Consider the following 6,728-nt stretch of genomic DNA (forward strand, 5'->3'; position numbering starts at 1 on the left):
CCTTTATATACGGAGGCAGGGGCACCCCCTAGAGACATAAGTTGATCCACGTGATCATATTCTTAGCCGTGTGCGGTGCCTCCTTCCACCATAGTCCTCGATAATATTGTAGCGGTGCTTAGGCGAAGCCCTGCGACAGTAGTACAGCAAGATCGTCACCACGCCGTCGCGCTGACGAAACTCTTCCCCGACACTTTGCTGGATCGGAGTCCGGGGATCGTCATCGAGCTGAACGTGTGCTAGAACTCGGAGGTGCCGTAGTTTCGGTGCTTGATCGGTCGGGCCATGAAGACGTACGACTACATCAACCAAGTTAACGCTTCCGTTGTCGATCTACAAGGGTACGTAGATCACACTCTCCCCTCTCGTTGCTATGCATCACCATGATCTTGCGTGTGCGTAGGAAATTTTTTGAAATTACTACATTCCCCAACAGTGGCATCCGAGCCTAGGTTTTATATGTTGATGTTATATGCACGAGTAGAACACAAGTGAGTTGTGGGCGATATAAGTCATACTGCTTACCAGCATGTCATACTTTGGTTCGGCGGTATTGTTGGACGAAGCAGCCCGGACCGACATTACGCGTACGCTTACGCGAGACCGGTTCTCCCGACGTGCTTTGCACATAGGTGGCTTGCGGGTGACAGTTTCTCCATCTTTAGTTGAATCGAGTGTGGCTACGCCCGGTCCTTGTGAAGGTTAAAACAGCACCAACTTGACAAACTATCATTGTGGTTTTGATGCGTAGGTAAGATTGGTTCTTGCTTAAGCCCGTAGCAGCCACGTAAAACATGCAACAACAAAGTAGAGGACGTCTAACTTGTTTTTGCAGGGCATGTTGTGATGTGATATGGTCAAGACATGATGCTAAATTTTATTGTATGAGATGATCATGTTTTGTAACCGAGTTATCGGCAACTGGCAGGAGCCATATGGTTGTCGCTTTATTGTATGCAATGCAATCGCGCTGTAATGCTTTACTTTATCACTAAGCGGTAGCGATAGTCGTGGAAGCAAAAGATTGGCGAGACGACAACGATGCTACGATGGAGATCAAGGTGTCGTGCCGGTGACGATGGTGATCATGACGGTGCTTCGGAGATGGAGATCACAAGCACAAGATGATGATGGCCATATCATATCACTTATATTGATTGCATGTGATGTTTATCTTTTATGCATCTTATCTTGCTTTGATTGACGGTAGCATTATAAGATGATCTCTCACTAATTATCAAGAAGTGTTCTCCCTGAGTATGCACCGTTGCGAAAGTTCTTCGTGCTGAGACACCACGTAATGATCGGGTGTGTTAGGCTCTACGTTCAAATACAACGGGTGCAAAACAGTTGCACACGCGGAATACTCAGGTTATACTTGACGAGCCAAGCATATACAGATATGGCCTCGGAACATGGAGACCGAAAGGTCGAGCGTGAATCATATAGTAGATATGATCAACATAGTGATGTTCACCAATGAAACTACTCCATCTCACGTGATGATCGGACATGGTTTAGTTGATTTGGATCACGTAATCACTTAGAGGATTAGAGGGATGTCTATCTAAGTGGGAGTTCTTTAAGTAATATGATTAATTGAACCTAAATTTATCATGAACTTAGTACCTGATAGTATCTTGCTTGTTTATGTATGATTGTAGATAAATGGACCGTGCTGTTGTTCCGTTGAATTTTAATGCGTTCCTTGAGAAAGCAAAGTTGAAAGATGATGGTAGCAATTACACGGACTGGGTCCGTAAGTTGAGGATTATCCTCATTGCTGCACAGAAGAATTATGTCCTGGAAGCACCGCTGGGTGCCAGGCCTGCTGCTGGAGCAACACCAAATGTTGTGAATGTCTGGCAGAGCAAAGCTAATGACTACTCGATAGTTCAGTGTGCCATGCTTTACGGCTTAGAACCGGGACTTCAATGACGTTTTGAACGTCATGGAGCATATGAGATGTTCCAGGAGTTGAAGTTAATATTTCAAGCAAATGCCCGGATTGAGAGATATGAAGTCTCCAATAAGTTCTATAGCTGCAAGATGGAGGAGAACAGTTCTGTCAGTGAGCATATACTCAAAATGTCTGGGTATAATAATCACTTGATTCAAATGGGAGTTAGTCTTCCAGATGATTGCGTCATTGACAGAATTCTCCAATCACTGCCACCAAGCTACAAGAGCTTCGTGATGAACTATAATATGCAAGGGATGAATAAGACTATTCCCGAGCTCTTCGCAATGCTGAAAGCTGTGGAGGTAGAAATCAAAAAGGAGCATCAAGTGTTGATGGTCAACAAGACCACTAGTTTCAAGAAAAAGGGCAAAGGGAAGAAGAAGGGGAACTTCAAGAAGAACAGCAAGCAAGTTGCTGCTCAAGAGAAGAAACCCAAGTCTGGACCTAAGCCTGAAACTGAGTGCTTCTACTGCAAGCAGACTGGTCACTGGAAGCGGAACTGCCCCAAGTATTTGGTGGATAAGAAGGATGGCAAGGTGAACAAAGGTATATGTGATATACATGTTATTGATGTGTACCTTACTAATGCTTGCAGTAGCACCTGGGTATTTGATACTGGTTCTGTTGCTAATATTTGCAACTCGAAACAGGGACTACGAATTAAGCGAAGATTGGCTAAGGATGAGGTGACGATGCGCGTGGGAAACGGTTCCAAAGTCGATGTGATCGCGGTCGGCACGCTACCTCTACATCTACCTTCGGGATTAATATTAGACCTAAATAATTGTTATTTGGTGCCAGCGTTAAGCATGAACATTATATCTGGATCTTGTTTGATGCGAGACAGTTATTCATTTAAATCAGAGAATAATGGTTGTTCTATTTATATGAGTAATATCTTTTATGGTCATGCACCCTTGAAGAGTGGTCTATTCTTATTGAATCTCGGTATTAGTAACACACATATTCATAATGTTGAAATCAAAAGATGCAGAGTTGAAAAATATAGTGCAACTTATTTATGGCACTGCCCTTTAGGTCATATCGGTGTAAAGCGCATGAAGAAACTCCATACTGATGGACTTTTGGAACCACTTGATTATGAATTACTTGGTACTTGTGAACCGTGCCTCATGGGCAAGATGACTAAAACGCCGTTCTCCGGTACTATGGAGAGAGCAACAGATTTGTTGGAAATCATACATACTGATGTATGTGGTCTGATGAATATTGAGGCTCGTGGCGGATATCGTTATTTTCTCACCTTCACAGATGACTTAAGCAGATATGGATATATCTACTTAATGAAACATAAGTCTAAAACGTTTGAAAAGTTCAAAGAATTTCAGAGTGAAGTTGAAAATCATCGTAACAAGAAAATAAAGTTTCTACGATCTGATCGTGGAGGAGAATATTTGAGTTACGAGTTTGGTGTACATTTGAAACAATGCGAAATAGTTTCTCAACTCGCGCCACCCGGAACACCACAGCGTAATGGTGTGTCCGAACGTCGTAATCGTACTTTACTAGATATGGTGCGATCTATGATGTCTCTTACTGATTTACCGCTATCGTTTTGGGGTTATGCTTTGGAGACGGCCGCATTCACGTTAAATAGGGCACCATCAAAATCCGTTGAGACGACGCCTTATGAACTATGGTTTGGCAAGAAACCAAAGTTGTTGTTTCTGAAAGTTTGGGGCTGCGATGCTTATGTGAAAAAGCTTCAACCTGATAAGCTCGAACCCAAGTCGGAGAAATGTGTCTTCATAGGATATCCAAAGGAGACTATTGGATACACCTTCTATCACAGATCCGAAGGCAAGACTTTTGTTGCTAAGTTCGGAAACTTTCTGGAAAAGGAGTTTCTCTCGAAAGAAGTGAGTGGGAGGAAAGTAGAACTTGACGAGGTAACTGTACCTGCTCCCTTATTGGAAAGTAGTGCATCACAGAAAACTATTTCTGTGACACCTACACCAATTAGTGAGGAAGCTAATGATAATGATCATGAAACTTCAGAACAAGATACTACTGAACCTCGTAGATCAACCAGAGTGAGATCTGCGCCAGAGTGGTACGGTAATCCAGTTCTTGAAGTCATGCTACTAGATCATGATGAACCTACGAACTATGAAGAAGCGATGGTAAGCCCAGATTCCGCAAAATGGCTTGAAGCCATGAAATTTGAGATGGGATCCATGTATGAGAACAAAGTGTGGACTTTGGTTGACTTGCCCAATGATCGGCAAGCAATTAAGAATAAATGGATCTTCAAGAAGAAGACTGACGCCGACGGTAATATTACTGTCTACAAAGCTCGACTTGTCGCAAAAGGGTTTCGGCAAGTTCAAGGGGTTGACTACGATGAGACCTTCTCACCCGTAGCGATGCTTAAGTCTGTCCGAATCATGTTAGCAATTGCCGCAGTTTATGATTATGAAATTTGGCAGATGGATGTCAAAACTGCATTCCTGAATGGATTTCTGGAAGAAGAGTTGTATATGATGCAACCGGAAGGTTTTGTCGATCCAAAGGGAGCTAACAAAGTGTGCAAGCTCTAGCGATCCATTTATGGACTGGTGCAAGCCTCTCGGACTTGGAATAAACGCTTTGATAGTGTGATCAAAGCATTTGGTTTTATACACACTTTTGGAGAAGCCTGTATTTACAAGAAAGTGAGTGGGAGCTCTGTAGCATTTCTGATATTATATGTGGATGACATATTACTGATTGGAAATGATATAGAATTTCTGGATAGCATAAAGGGATACTTGAATAAGAGTTTTTCAATGAAAGACCTCGGTGAAGCTGCTTACATATTAGGCATAAAGATCTATAGAGATAGATCAAGACGTTTAATTGGACTTTCACAAAGCACATACCTTGACAAGATTTTGAAGAAGTTCAAAATGGATCAAGCTAAGAAAGGGTTCTTGCCTGTGTTACAAGGTGTGAAGTTGAGTCAGACTCAATGCCCGACCACTGCGGAAGATAGAGAGAAAATGAAAGATGTTCCCTATGCTTCAGCCATAGGCTCTATCATGTATGCAATGCTGTGTACTAGACCTGATGTGTGCCTTGCTATAAGTCTAGCAGGGAGGTACCAAAGTAATCCAGGAGTGGATCACTGGACAGCGGTCAAGAACATCCTGAAGTACCTAAAAAGGACTAAGGATATGTTTCTCGTATATGGAGGTGACAAAGAGCTCATCGTAAACGGTTACGTTGATGCAAGCTTTGACACTGATCCGGACGATTCTAAATTGCAAACCGGATACGTGTTTACATTAAACGGTGGAGCTGTCAGTTGGTGCAGTTCTAAACAGAGCATCATGGCGGGATCTACGTGTGAAGCGGAATACATAGCTGCTTCAGAAGCAGCGAATGAAGGAGTCTGGATGAAGGAGTTCATATCCGATTTAGGTGTCATACCTAGTGCATTGGGTCCAATGAAAATCTTTTGTGACAATACTGGTGCAATTGCCTTGGCGAAGGAATCCAGATTTCACAAGAGAACCAAGCACATCAAGAGACGCTTCAATTCCATCTGGGATCTAGTCCAGGTGGGAGACATAGAGATTTGCAAGATACATACAGATCTGAATGTTGCAGACCCGTTGACTAAGCCTCTTCCACGAGCAAAACATGATCAGCACCAAGGCTCCATGGGTGTTGGAATCATTACTGTGTAATCTAGATTATTGACTCTAGTGCAAGTGGGAGACTGAAGGAAATATGCCCTAGAGGCAATAATAAAGTTATTATTTATTTCCTTATATCATGATAGAAGTTTATTATTCATGCTAGAATTGTATTAACTAGAAACATAATACATGTGTGAATACATAGACAAACAGAGTGTCACTAGTATGCCTCTACTTGACTAGCTCGTTAATCAAAGATGGTTATGTTTCCTAACCATGGACAAAGAGTTGTTATTTGATTAACGGGATCACATCATTAGTTGAATGATCTGATTGACATGACCCATTCCATTAGCTTAGCACCCGATCGTTTAGTATGTTGCTATTGCTTTCTTCATGACTTATACATGTTCCTATGACTATGAGATTATGCAACTCCCGTTTGCCAGAGGAACACTTTGTGTGCTACCAAACGTCACAACGTAACTGGGTGATTATAAAGGAGCTCTACAAGTGTCTCCAAAGGTACATGTTGGGTTGGCGTATTTCGAGATTAGGATTTGTCACTCCAATTGTCGGAGAGGTATCTCTGGGCCCTCTTGGTAATGCACATCACTTAAGCCTTGCAAGCATTGCAACTAATGAGTTAGTTGCGGGATGATGTATTACAGAACGAGTAAAGAGACTTGCCGGTAACGAGATTGAACTAGGTATAGGATACCGACGATCGAATCTCGGGCAAGTAACATACCGATGACAAAGGGAACAACGTATGTTGTTATGCGGTCTGACCGATAAAAGATCTTCGTAGAATATGTAGGAACCAATATGGGCATCCAGGTCCCGCTATTGGTTATTGACCAGAGACGTGTCTCGGTCATGTCTACATTGTTCTCGAACCCGTAGGGTCCGCACGCTTAAGGTTTCAATGACAGTTATATTATGAGTTTATGCGTTTTGATGTACCAAAGGTTGTTTGAAGTCCCGGATGTGATCACGGACATGACTAGGAGTCTCGAAATGTTCGAGACATAAAGATTGATATATTGGAAGCCTATGTTTGGATATCGTAAGTGTTCCGGGTGAAATCGGGATTTTACCGGATTACCGGGAGGTTACCG

The sequence above is a fragment of the Triticum dicoccoides genome, chromosome 5A, assembly GCF_002162155.2.
Source record: "Triticum dicoccoides isolate Atlit2015 ecotype Zavitan chromosome 5A, WEW_v2.0, whole genome shotgun sequence".
Taxonomy (NCBI): Eukaryota; Viridiplantae; Streptophyta; class Magnoliopsida; order Poales; family Poaceae; genus Triticum; species Triticum dicoccoides.